Raw genomic sequence first — 14,166 nt, forward strand, 5'->3', positions numbered from 1 at the left:
TGGAGGACTGGACTAAAAGAAATCTCAAGAGGTTCACTAAGAAGAAGTACAAAGTTCTGTACTAGAGAACAATCCCATGTACCAGTATAAACTGGGGGCTGACTGGCTGAGCAGCAGTTCTGCAGAAAAGGACCTGCAGGTTACAGTGGATGATAAGCTGAATATGAGCCAGCAGTGTGCCCTTGTTGTGAAGCAGGCTAACAACATACTGGGCTGCATCGGTAGGAGTGTTTCCAGCAGGTCAAGGGAAGTGATTATTTCCCTCTATTCAGCACTGGTGAGGCCACATCTGGAATACTGTCTAGTTTTGGGCCCCACACTACAGAAAGGATGTGGACACATTGGAGAGTCCAGTGGAGTGCAGGGAAAATGGTTTGGGACCTGGGGCACATGTTACAGGCTAGCTGGGCACTGTGTGTGTATCAATTTAGTTGCAGGCTGACTAGGTGCTGCAACTGTATCAGCTACTGGGCTGTTTGGTTTGGGATTGAGGAGGCAGAGTTGGGAGTGAAGCAAAGGCAAATTTATTGTATCCTACACACACAGCAGTTAACAGAAAGATAAATGTGATAAGCAGATAATGCAGTATTAAAGAGCTAATAGTAAATAATAACAACAGATAGATGGATTAATTTGTCGCAGGCCAACTGGGCACTGCGAGGGTATCAGCCACTGGGCTGTTCAAAGCAACAAATAGACAGACATGGGTTGGCAATTTATCGATAGTCCCTCGATGCCAGGTGTGTGCCAAGTGATTCCAGTGAAGTCAGGCGTCCCCGATTGATGCTGTCGGAGGGATTACTGGGGAAGGTTCCTTGATCGGGATTCAATCCTCACTCACACCAGGAGTTTGGAATCTGGGCTTGGCAAAGCAATGACTGTTCTGTTCCCTCCTTCCTGCTGGTTACCTGACACACACACTTTTTATACCTAGTCTTATGCTAATATGTTGGCTTTAGAGCCACTCACAATCTTGCCTTATAGCTGTTACCCTATTGGATTGAAAGGTGTTAAAAATTATTGTAAAAGGTTACTACCTAGACTCGGGTTTATCCAATAAGCAAATTACAATGCAGCACCTTTAGGTTTGAAATTGACATCACTCTGCCTAAGCCCAATTCTTTTAGGTTTCTCTGAATATGCTTTCTTGGGACGTGCTTTCCCTGGAATGTGTTGGGTGTGCCAGGAGGTTGGATTTAGTTTTTATTGTCAAGGCTGAATCCTGAGCAAAAACCGTTAGGTTGCTGTTAATCTTGCAGCTACAGCTTCGCCTTTGGGGCCCAGTCAGTTTCACCAACAGTTAGTTTTATCATTTTGGTTAAACTTATGACAGACAAGTTACATTTGCGGTATACAAACTTACAAGCTTTATATTAGGCAAAAATACCAAATGCCTCCAAGAAGCCCATATTCATTGCTTATTAATCCATCTGGTTCTGGCCGTCCGGCACATGACTTCTGAGGAGAGGCTGTGGAAACTGGGCTTATTTAATTTGGAGAAGAGAAGACTGAGAAGAGATTTAATAGCAGCCTTCAACTACCTGAAGGGTGGTTACAAAGAGGATGGAGCTACACCAGGGGTTGGCAAAGTTTTTGGGCAGAGCACCAAAAACACCCACAACCTCCACTTATCAGATATTAGCCTGCCAGGGTCTGACAGTGGGGGAGCCGTGAGGGGCCCAATCCTTATTGTGGTAGCACAGCCCCGGCCCATTCCCCAAGGTGCATGTGCCAAGCAAAATGCTAGACTGTTCTCAGTGGTGGCAGATGACAGAACAAGCAGCAACGGTCTTAAATTGCAACACTGGAAGTTTAGGTGAGATAGGGGAAAATCTCTCAGGAGGGAAGGTGGTGAAGCACTGGAACAGGTCGCTCAGAGGTGATGGGATCTCCACCCTTGGAGGTTTTTAAGCCCGGGTGAACAAAGCCTCGGTTCTGATGCTCTAGTTGGGGCTGGCGCTGCTTTGCAGGGGGTTGAGCTAGGTGACCTTCTGAGACCCCTTCCGATCCGCATTTTCTATGACGTATTTTTGCACCTGTGAGGGACTGAGGAAGCCACGTCTAAGGTTTGCCTATTAGAGCTACACCTGCCTCACCCTCGAGAGGATTTAACGGCAGGCGGAGACCGGCGAAGAGAAGCAGCCCCCCGCGCCTCGCAAGGCAAAGGCGTGAAGCCACGGCTGCCCCCGCACGTGCCACGCTCCCCCCGCCCCTGCAGGACGGGGCATGGCGACGCCTTCAGCTACGTTCATTATTTATGAGGGCAGCTGATGACGCAAGAGGCGATACGGCCTCTCCAGCCTGTGACAACTGCCGGCGCATGCGCGGTGGTTTCACCCAGCCCAGCTCGCCCCCGATTTCAACTCTGTCAGCGAGAAGGCGCCCCACTTTTTCTGTTTTCCCATTGGCTGCGGGTGGCCGTTTCTACCCGCCCCTTCCACACCGCACGCTACGTCATTGGCCAGCCGGCCTGGCCGCGCCCTGCGATTGGCGGGTGGCTCTGCGAGGGGAGGCTGGATTGGTGGGGGTGGAACCAGCCGGCATTTGCGGCCAGGAGCGGCTTCCGGGTGTGTAGTAGGAGGGCGGGGCAGCGCCTGGCGGTAAACACCGGACAATGGGGTAAGCGGTCGACTGCGCGCGCCGGGGGGTCACGGCCAACGGTCAACTGCCACCGGAGGGGCGCGGGTCCCTGCGGGCCCGGGGTGGGAGTCGCCCCCAGCCTGGCGCGGCCTCGGCGGCTCCGGCTACCGCTGCCACTCCCGGACCTGCCCAGGCCGGCTTTGCCCCCGCTCCTGGAGCCGGGGCCGTGAGCTGGGGCATTCCTTGGGTCCTGGCGGGAGGCGCTGGCCCTTCCCCTTTGCCAGGTTTGGGGTCGGGCAGGAGTTCAACACCGCGGCCAGATTCGTGGCGGCCCCGGGTCAGGAAGCAGGTTTTTTCCCTAGTCAGATTCACGTGGGCCTGTATGGCAGGGGCGCAGCCCTCTGAAACCCGGCATCTCTAGAGCCCATATTGACAGTGTTCGTAGTAGCAGGGCATCGGCTGGTGCGGCTCCCCTGTGCTGCCCATGCCCGTTTGGGGTGTTAGGGCTCTGGTATGTGTGGGTTGGTGGTAACCTCACGTGGAGTTCAGATTATGGAGCGCAGGGAAGGGTTTGGATAGGGAAGTTCCTGCCTCAGGCAGGGGGTTTGACTAGATGGTGATCTCTGGAGGTCCCTTCCAGCCCTGCCTGTCTAGGAGTCCATGACAGGCCATCTCTGTCCAGCTGCTGGCCTCTCTGCTGCTTTGTTGGTTAACATACAGAGACAGGTTTAAAAGGGAATGGACCCTTATTTTCTTCCCTTTTTTTAAGGAAGTGGGGCAGGGTGGCTCCTTGTTCAAAGAGGTGTAAGCTTTCATAGGTGAGGCTGCAAGCGACTATTCTGCTATTTATTAATAAATTGGCGTCTTTAACAAGCTAAGGGAATGCAGACTGAACCAAAGTACCAGAAGGTGGATACGTAATGGTTTGCATCATTGTACTCAACAAGTAGTTATCAATGGCTCCATATCTAGCTCAGAGGATGTATTAAGTGAGATTCCCCATGGGTCCATCCTGGGTCTGACATTATTCAACACTGTCATTAATGATTTGGATGATGGCATTGAGTTACATGTCGGGCAGACTTGCAGATGACAACCAGTTGGGTGGAGTTGCAGATGCTCTGGAGGGCAGGGCTAGGATGCAGTATGACCTGGTAGACTGGAAATATAGTTCGCAATCAATGAGATAAGATTCAACAAAGCCAAGTGCAAAGTCCTGCACTTGGGGCAGACTGACTGCATGCATGAATATAGACTGGGGAATGACTGGTTAAGTTGCATACCCGCAGGGAGGGACCTGGGGGTTACAGTAGACTGTAAGAGAAATATGAGCCAACTGTGTTATTTTGCAAAAGAGGGGCAGCAGCATACTGGGCTGTGTCAACAGGAGTGTCACTTGCAGATCAAGGGAAGTGATTCTTATGCTCTATTCAGTACTGGTGAGGCCTCACCTGGAGTACGCATTCAGTTTTGGGCACCACACTTCAAGGATGATGCGGACAGATTAAAGAGTCCAGTGGAGAACAACAAAAATGATTAGAAGCCTGCAGGGAGCAAGACCTATGAAGAAAGGCTGAAAGACCTAGGGTTATTTAGTATGGAGAAGAGGAAACTGTGGGGTGTGATTTGGTACCTGAAGGATGATTATAGAGAGAATGGAGATGGGCTTTTCTTTTTGGTTGTAGGGGACAGAACTGGGGGCAGTGGCCTCAATCTACACTGGAGGAAATTTAGGTTGACAGAACTTTCTGACTGAGCGTGGGAACAGGCCACCTAGAGAAACTGTGGAATCTTTATCCCTGGGACTCTTCACGAGCAGGTTGGACAGACACTTTTCTGGGATGGCGTAGTCAGGGATGCTCTTGCCTTGACCAGCAGGCTGGAGTAGATGACTTTGAAGTCCCTTCCAGACCTACTTTCCTATTATTTTATCTTACTTGAAATAAGCAAAGCAAAGCATAGGCTTTGCAGGATGAGGTCATAAGATTTCAAAAGTTATTCTTCTGTGTCAGTGGTAATCAACCTTTTTTTAGGTTTAAGGCACTCTTCAAACTGCTAGCTTTTAGCTTTCATTTGATGGAAAAAAATTACAGAGCAATTCTTTTGTTGCAAAGAACTCAGACCAGAAAAGGGTCAGAATGTTTTTGACACTAAGGATTACTATTTGAAGTCCCAGGATTTATCTTTTGAATCATGTGTAGGTGTGTGTACACTTGAGTGCTAATATTGTATGGCCCTCCATGGCACTCTTAGAAGGATTTCTACAGGGAGTCACTTTTCCATGTGTTAAGATGAAGCAGTTCATCTCTTCTTGGTTACTTTGTTTTAGCTTACTGCTGGCTTGGGCTTACACTTCTTTAGGTATTCATCTAATTCACTTGTGGAAAAGGGCCTTTCTTGATCACTTTGTCATATGATTCTGTGGCAGATTTTGAAGAACCAGTGAGTAGGGTTGTAATCATGGGGGCGGATTAGGAAAGGAGTTTTTACAAGTTGTTTTTTTTTTATTTTAGGTGCTAACTTTTGTCCCTGTGGTCCCAGTGAATTATGTGGGGCTGGCTTGTGGGCTGGGTCAGGCCCCGTGTTGCCCTTGTGAAAGCAGGCCCCAGGGACCTGCACTGCCTCCACCCAGCCAGAGCCTGATCCTGGGTGGTCAGGGGCAGTGTGGATCCCCAGGGCTTAGTTGTGGAGGGCCCAGGAGCCTGTTCCTGGATGGGTGGAGGCTGTGTGGGGTCCTGGCTTGCCATTGCCTTGCTGGGAAAGGGCTCCAGGGCCCCTGTGCTGCCCTCATCTGGCTGGATACGAGTTTCCCTTGATATATGCTGTACATGCGTTCCCAGAAAACTACACATAAATCGATTATGCATAAAGGGAACCAGTTTACAATGTAAGAAAAATGGATATGTTCCCATGGCAGTGAGAGAGGGAGGGAGTAAGGCCGTGAATAGGGAAGGGGCAGGAGGAGGGGTGCTGTGCAATGTGTTGGCTGCCGTTGCCCCCCCCCCCCGCCTGCCCTTCCAGTGGTGCCTGCTGCAGCAGGGATCAAAGCATAGGGAACTATCAGTGGCTGCAGGGTGCAGATCTGGGAGGCCTGACTCCTGTTGCTACATGCATCCCGGGAAGGCTGCAGGCTGGGGGGCTACACTGGGCTCTTCCTAGGGGGCACATGCACCTGGATCCGTGTGCAGGATGAAAGCAGGCTGTCACTTTAGGCTGAGGCCAGTGGCAGCACCGTGTTCTTCCCAGTGCTTGGGGTGTGCAGCCACTGGGGGGGGTGGCTGCTGCCACCCCACTATTTGCTGTTGCCCCCCCTCCAACCTGCCCTTCCAGTGCTACTGCTGAGCTCCAGGAAGAGCCTGGTGCCACCACTGGCCCCAGCCTTCAGAGGCAGCCTGCTATTGTCCTGTGCACAGATCTGGATTCACACGGCCCCTGGGAAGAGCTTGGCACAGCCCTGCAGCCCTCCTAGGGTGCGCGTGGCAGCAAGAGCCATGCCCCACACCCATTGACAGCTCCCTCTGTTTGGCTCCGTGCTGCAGCCCTGGGTCTCTGCTTCTCCCCACTCACCCCAGCGCCTGCTGCAGTGGCCCTAGGAGCAGCTGACACCAGCTGTCTGCAGCCGCTGGGCTGCACCATGCCCTACCCCCCCCCCCCCCCCCCGGGCTCCGATTGTCCCCCACTGACCCTAGCTTCTGCTGCAGCAGACCCAGGAGCAGCCGACACCACCTGCCTGCCCCACAGCATGGTGCAGCCCAGGAGCTGGAGTGAGTTGGGGCAAGCGGAGCCCAGTGTGTTCGGGGTATAGTGCAGCCCAGTGGCTGCAGGCTGCTGGTGCTGGCTGCTCCCAGAGAAGCTGCAAGCAGGGGCTGCGTGAGCGTGGCCCTGGCCCCACGGCCCTTTCCCCTCCCCACACAGACCTACTTGCTTGGGGGGGACACCTATGCCGATTGCATAAGAATGAATTTATCTTGCATATAATTAATTTTGGGTATAAAAAGGGTCATTGCATAAGAGTGAATGTGCATGTACAGAACCTGCATAAATCAGGGGAAACCTGTATCTCAGCCAGATGGGGGCAGCACAGGTCCCCAGGGTCCAATTGTAGGGGCCAGCTGGACATGGTGCAGGGCTTTTAGGGGCCAGTCCTGGCTGGGAATAGTCTCTGGGTGGGATTGGGGCCCTGTCCCACCCTGCATGTCTCTCTAGTGCATATGGCTGTGGCTTACAGTGTTCCCCATAGGATCCATGGGGAACTTTGTGGGTTGGCTTGCATGGTGCCAGGGGTCAGATCTACCCCTGGTCTAAAGCAGTGGTTGGCAGCTTTTCTGAGCTGTAGGCCGCAACACCCCAGCTCAGAGCTAAGGCAGGCTGGGATTCCATTTTGGGTGCTTCCACAGTTTTTCCTTGCTGCTACTTCTCCTTGTCCCATAGCTGTGGTGTTGGTACAGCTTGTAGCTGCCCAGCCTTGGGGCAGCTCCTTGCTACCTGGTCGATGCATGTTGATGATCTGTGGTATTTTAAAGAGTGCTGTAAATAGATGCTTTATTTCTAATTCAGGAAGTCTTGAAACATGCCCTAATGCAGGGTTGTCCAGCTTCTAAGAAGCCGGGGCTGAACTTCCCTTGGGTTGCAACAGAGGAGGCCTCCAAGCCCATAGGCCATACCATGAGCTATAGGACTCCTGGGCTGCATGCCACACAGGTGCCCTTTCTTCCCCTCCCCACCACACTGTGAAGGCATCTCCCCAACTGCTGCACTCTTTGTCCCTGCCCTTTACACATTGTTCCTATGTTGGCACTCTTCTCTCCCTCCCTCCCCTCTCTTGCTACAACAGGTGCCCTCAGGGCTTCAGGTTCACCTTCAGCTCCCCTGGCTACATTGTACTACACTGCACTGCCCCCTTGGGAGGAGGCTGTCACAGCAGCAACCAGACAGGAGCCTTGGGGCTGCGACTTGACCTGTTGTGAGCCACATGCAGCCTATAGGTTGCCAGCTGGATAGCTCTTCCCTAAAAAATTGCAAGATTAAAAATAAACACACGTACATTTCATCAGAGGAAGCTTTTCAGTTTGTTGTCTAACATATAAGTGTGTAGGGTTTTTTTAAGCTTCTTTCTGCAAGGACCAGAGCTGTAAACTTAATTTTTTTTTTAATGAAAGCTGAGAGTTTCATGGACTCATAAGTTCATGAGTTGTGGTTTTAGATAACTAAGTGGGATATTGTTACACGTCTAAACAGAATGGTGAGAGGTAGTAAGTTTGTGTTTTTTGCTGGCTAGGAGAAAAGTTTGTTAGATTGGATTGAGACTAATAACTAACGTGGAACGCTAAGGCTAAATACAGATGTTTGGGGTTGTTGGGAAGGGTGGTGGTGTTAAATTGATTCAAAATGGCTGCCTGATATCAGGTAAGTCGGGTTGGGTGAGGGGGTTGGGGGTGTGCCAGGGAATGGGGGGCAGGTATGACCCATGGGGTGGGATGAAGAGTCAGGTGTGACCTGAGAGTGGTAGGCAGAGCAGATACAACTTGTGGGTGTGGTGGGGTGGGGCAGGCAAGACCTGTGGGTGGGGTGGGGGGACAGACATGACCCGCAAGTGGTGGGGGTGGCAAGTATGGCCTGTGGGTGGGGTTGGGGTGGCAGGCATGACCTAAATCAAATAAGTCTGATACTACATAGATCCAGGTTTATATTAAACTGAGTTGTGCAGTTTTTAAGACCAGTTTGTGTGCATGGAACTTCTGTTCAGTTACAGGTTTAGACTGATTGCCGGTCCCTGAGACTGGGCCTGTAAGTGTAAGGTTGGTACTAGGACGAGCTAAGTTTAAATCGGGTGGACATTTTTAACCTGATTTAACCTCCCAAATGTATTAGTCTAAGGGGTGTGTATTGGTTAATAGGCAGCTTTTCAGTTATGCAGTTGGGTTTTAGAAAGAACATTGCCAGCAACTGAGTATTTTGAAAAAAGGTTTTGTAAAACAATCTTCATGTCTTTTGTTTTGTTTTTTTTTGAAAATGGTAAAAATGTACTACTTCTATTATGTTGGATACTGAAATACAGCAATGTTATGTGCATTTATGAGACATTGGTAGTGGAAGTGAAAAGACTGCAATTCATTCCATGAAAACAGGAAGTAAATACAAATTTTGAAATGCTAAAAGGAAGTTATTTTATTTTGTGTTTATGTATTAAATTGGTTATTATATTGTCAATAAAAAACACAAATATGCAGTATATGTAATTGGCTTGGTGTTTTTCATTTCTCCCTCAGTAAAAATAATTAAAAAAATAAAAACCGTCTCCAAAACAGACGTTATTTTGACAGTGCCTTGTATATATTGTGTTTTCTTTGCTGTTTCTTCAACAGCTAAACAAATAAACCTTCTTCCCAGTATCTAGAGCTGTCTTGATGTTGTCAATGTTGCAAAAAGTCAGTAAACAAATTTGTAAATGTCAAGTACCCTTAGGAAATGGAAAGTAATTAGTATTGCTATTTGGAAGTTTCTGTAAATCATTGTGGTAAACGTAATTGTGCTGATTATGAATTTGTTACCTCAAAGGCTGGATTTTTCGCCAGTGCCATTCATTTCTGAAGAATTTAAACTGTTGTCTTTTTTTAAAAAGTACCAGGCTAGTTCTTACCGTGGTGAACAGATACTATTGAGACCTTGTTCCCTCTTCCTTTCTCCCCTGCCCCCCTGAAATTAAAGAGCCCAGACCCATCATCATTAATTTGGTAAGACTGGTACAGCCAGTCTCATTTAATATTTTCTTTTTGATTTGTGCTGACAGTTCTTATGTGTCTGCTGCTACTTGCAGCTTTCTCAAGTGGTACCAGAAGTAAAATACTGATCTGAATCTTGTGAGTTTTCAGAGCTGCTATTCAAAACCCTGGTAATCTTTATTTATGAGTTGTAATAAAATGAGGTGGGTTTTTTTTTTTTTTTTTTTTTTTTTTAGGTGTTGTCTTTTAGTTTTGTCATTTACTAAACCATTTTCGTTTTCTTCCAAGTACATTTTATGGGCCCTTCTTTCCTGGACATGCTAGTACACAATAATTACTTTTGTCCCAGTGTAGAGTAGGATGCTTACAGTTCACATATCATGGACTCAATATCGACATTGGGTTTATGACACGTTACAACCTGCCTGACATCTGATTCACCAGGTACCTTCCTGAACTTATGATTGGCAGGCAAGCTTCTTTGAATAGATGTGATATCTTTTATTACAGTGGTTCTCAACCTTTGGTACCTTAAGTACTACTTGCTGACTAACACAGCAAAAGCGAAACCAGAAGTCCCATTATGGCACTTCTGGTTTCGCCACCACGACCAGAGTCCCATTTTTACCTTGCGGACCACAGTCCGGGGCAAAGCAGCCTGTGCAGGGCCCCCCGCCCTCTGTCCCCTGGCACACCAGTGAAAGCCCCAGCACACTGGATGCGGCGGGAGGGGCGGTGGCCAGAACTTCTGGCTTGAACAAGCAAAGACGCCTCCAACCTGCTGGGCATGGAGGCGGGCCAGACTCAAAACGTGGCACTGCCATACCCCCTGCCCATGTCTTGTGTACCCCCAGGGGTACATGTACCATGGGTTGCTAAACACTGTTTTATTAGACCTTGGACCTTATAAAGTTCTTAGCAAGCTTTCGGGCGCAGTCACCCTTCTTCAGGCATAGGAAGTCTCTGCTGTTCTGAGACTTCAAGGAATGAGAGAAGCTAAAAGTGTGATAGGATGTCAGTGAGACTGTAAATAGATAGAAATTAGAAAAACAAAAGGTAGAGCAGGGAAGGAAAAAGCCAAAGGTGAGTGAGGGGGACTCCACAATAGTACTAATTCAAGGTAGAAAAGAGGCTGTCTGAAAAAGGAAATAGCTGGAAATTAGGACAAAGGGCAGAAAAGCAGGGGAGGGGAGAAATTAATTTCCCATTTACATTTCCTCCCCTTCCCTGTCCTTTATTTTCCTAATTTCCAGCTATTTACTTTGACTCTCCCTTGTTTAACTTTAGCATTCCTTTACCCATTTTCCCCTTCCTACCCCGCCTTCTCTACCCATTTTTTTCCTCATTTCTACCTATTGACATTCTCACTGACCTCCTGTCACACTTTTAGCTTCTTCATTCCTCTGAGATCTCAGAACAACTACGGAGTCTCCCTATGCCTGAAGAAGGGTGCTTGTGCCTGAAAGTTTGCAAAGAACTTTGTTCCAACTAGTCGGTTTGTCTAATAAAGTATATTTACCCAAAGAAGCCTTGCCCACATATCAGTATGAAATTCTTTAGGGCAGAGACCAGTTTTATCTAATTTTTTTTATGTACCACCCATAATTATTTATTTATTAATTTGGTGCTGATTAAATGTGTGACTGTGGGAGGTTGCTGACAGCTGACTTGCACTTTTCAATAGAGGTATATCAATTTTACGGACTCTTATCCTGTTATTCCACTTTGCCACCCCCCCCCCCCCCCCCCCCAGTGTTGATAGCAGTTGAATCTGTTTTTCTGTAGTAGCAACTACTGAAGGCTTTGGATGTAAGAAAAAAATTGAGTGGAAAATTAAAATTTCTTCTTTCTTTCTCTTTTCCCCTTTTACTAAGAGACTTGCAGTGGCTTCTATTTGCTATGGTAAAGCTATATCCTAAATAACACAAATATTTACGTTGGATGCAGGGGTACTTTACAGTTTTATTGGGAGATTAATCAAATGGTATCTAATTAGGTTTGATGAGAGTTGCAAGATTATGGATAGTTGTGCTGTATTTTAACCTTTTTCATTTTCTTTTTTTGTTATAGTTATATTAGCTGTAAGAGCCAAGGGTAGGAGATTGACTTTTATTAGTAAATGTTTAGGATTGTGAATCCAAAAAAGCTGACAAAGCCGGTAGGGAAATACATAGTGCCCGAGCAAGGGACTAACGATAGAAGGATGGGGGTGAGGAGGGGAAAACAACTAGGTTACAGGAGATACAAAGTTAGCCATCTAAGCCTGGGGGTAGGGGGGAAGGGAGAAGGGGAGGGAGGGGGTTCGCAGCGCTGAGAGAAAAAGGAGATAGATGCACACAAACCCATTACAATGGTCCGCAATGGTGGAAGAAGTTGTCTGAAGAAAAAGTGTCTCAGTCCATATACAGTCTCATCGCAGGGGCCCTCTTCGGGTGGAGCAGGGTTGTCCGTTGTTGAAGAAGCCTCTTGAAGTGAAGGTCCATCTGGTGCAGAGGTGGGGTTCAGGCGGTCCCCTCTGGGTCCAGTCTGGCGGTGGTTCGTCTGGTGGGGTTGGTGTACTGGCGGTGGCCCGTGATGTGTTCCACATAGATGTCACGGGACCAACGGATGGTGTCGGACACCATGAGGTAGCACGTGAGCTTGGCGTAGTGGCAGGAGACGTGGCAGGCATGCAGGACGCTCTTGTTGCTGGGGTCCCAGGCTCCAGGCATTCCCACGATGAGCGCGTCGACCTTCACGTCGTAGCCGCAGCCCCTCAGGATGTTGGCCAGTGGGGCGTACTTCTCCCACTTGCGAGCCCAGGTGTCGGTGAAGTCTTGGCACTGGTTCTCGAAGGGGATGGTAACGTCCACGATCATGACCTTCTTGGCCTCCTTGTTGGTGATGACGATGTCGGGATGCATCTGGCTCTCGCAGCCCGGGACAGTGCGGTTCACGGAGACCTCACCAGGCAGTCCTGGACAGTGTTGTGGCGGAGCTGCCAGGCTCTGGTGTGCGGCTTGCAGCTGCACAGCACGTGGGGGAGGGTCTCTGCTGCGTAGCCTCACCGTTGGCACCTCTTGTCCCGGTGGCCGAAGCGGACGGCCCTGTTCAGAGGCAGGCAGTTGAGGCAGGCGCGGTGGAGGAAGCGCCAGTCGGTGAAGTGCGTGAAGCTCCCGCTGGTAAACTTGGATGTTACTCCAAAAAAAAAATCCTCTATTTTCCATTCTGAGTAAGGGAGCCAAACAGCTGCTTAGACTGTTATTGTTATGTGTGTATCGGGACTGACCTGATAAATATGTCTTCCTAGCTCTCTGCTACACCACTGACATATGGGGCGGGGGTGACTAAGGAAATGCACAATATGATTTATGCTACACTTCCTTTACTGATAAATTAACAGTGCTCTGCCTTAGCCTTAGGAGAGGTCAAGGGCTACTTGTGTATGTGCACATGCACACACGTGTTCAGTGGTCTGGTCATGCACCTATTCATTACTAGTTTGCCCCCTCTTCACCATCTTGGTTCTGTTGCTGGCATAGGTGGCTAGCTTCTAGCTGTCAAAGTGCAGTGCTCCAAGGTGCTATGAAGACAAGAAAACATGTTACGAAGGGGAAAATATACCCAAATTTAAAAGGATATATAAATATATTGGAAAGCATCCTCTGTAATTTTAACGTCGCTTTGTGGCCAGATACTACAAAGGATTTTCCAGTTTGTGCATTATCGAGCGAGAGTGAACGTTATTGCTACTATCTATGTGATAATGAAGATTGACATTGAATCTGGTTCTTCAAAGCTAGTATTTTTGTGTGCTAGCTCTTGGGTTGTCTTATAATTCTTTTCCTCAACACTTTTAGTGGTGCAACAGTAAAGATTTTTCTTGGGTGATAGCCGGTGATTAACCAACCATATAGGTCAATGCCAATTGGATAACCAATATTTAATAAAAGTGAAAGGCATTTTAAACTACTGACACAACTCTTTTTTTTTTTGTGTTCGTTGCATTCATAACACATGCATACATGCCTCTTGCCTGCTCTGGGGTGCCTTATTCCTATGCATGTCGACCCCTCGTCCATGGCTCCTACCTGCAGCCCCACTCCTACTGCAGCCTGTGCTGTTGTCCCGGGCAGATTCTGTGACATGACAGGCCCTTCCCACTTCTGTATTCCTACATCTTTGTTCAGAGCTTTAGACTTATAAAAACACCTCTAAACTGGGTGATATTAATTAGCTCTGAATAACAGGGAGCAGTAGTTCTGTTCAGTAGTATTTAAGTGGCAATAACTCTACTTGAGCTCCACTTTTAGTTCGTGACTTGTTCTAGCATATTATCCATCACATTTTCACACTAAAGGAAGTATTTGAAGTACTTCAAAGTTTATCTTCTGGCTCCTGCCGATCTGTCACATGACTTACTGTTTCTCAAAGAACTAATATGAGCAAGCATTTCCTTCTTTTTTAGCACTCTCCACAAAGAATTAATGAATTTGAAATGATATACCATTGTGCTTCAGGACACCCCAACATCTCTGCACTGGTATAATAAAACACCCTAGTTAGCTTTCAAAAACACCACTGCAGATTTTCCTACATAATCCACACTAACACTGAGTTTCCAATCAAAAATTTGAGCTAAGACTTAAATCTTGGATGCAGTCTCACAGAAAAAAACAAAACCAAAAAATAGGTAGCAATTGCTATAGCATTATCTGTACATATACACATACGCACTAGCCAATTGCCTGTCAGGAATGATGGGGGGAGTGGGTGGGGCGGGATGGACCACTGTCATCCAGCACCCTGCACTGCCACCATTTCCCAGGAGTGGGGGTGGGAGGGACCTTGCCCTGCCATCCCCCTTGACCAGCATCCCATACTG

At 48.2% G+C, this 14,166-nt stretch overlaps 1 protein-coding gene across 11 annotated transcripts in view; it reads left to right on the forward strand.

Moving 5' to 3' along the window:
• The first annotated feature begins 2,538 nt into the window (after nucleotides 1–2,538).
• The window catches only part of BLTP1 (bridge-like lipid transfer protein family member 1), a 248,576-nt gene continuing 236,948 nt past the window's right edge, over nucleotides 2,539–14,166 (forward strand). For all 11 annotated transcript variants that reach the window (XM_019494555.2, XM_019494560.2, XM_019494587.2 and 8 more), the window contains exon 1: nucleotides 2,539–2,619. The gene's annotated coding sequence lies outside the window, so the exon portion shown is untranslated. The remainder of the gene's footprint in view (nucleotides 2,620–14,166) is intronic.

Source organism: Alligator mississippiensis, chromosome 2 (genome assembly GCF_030867095.1).
Source record: "Alligator mississippiensis isolate rAllMis1 chromosome 2, rAllMis1, whole genome shotgun sequence".
Taxonomy (NCBI): domain Eukaryota; kingdom Metazoa; phylum Chordata; order Crocodylia; family Alligatoridae; genus Alligator; species Alligator mississippiensis.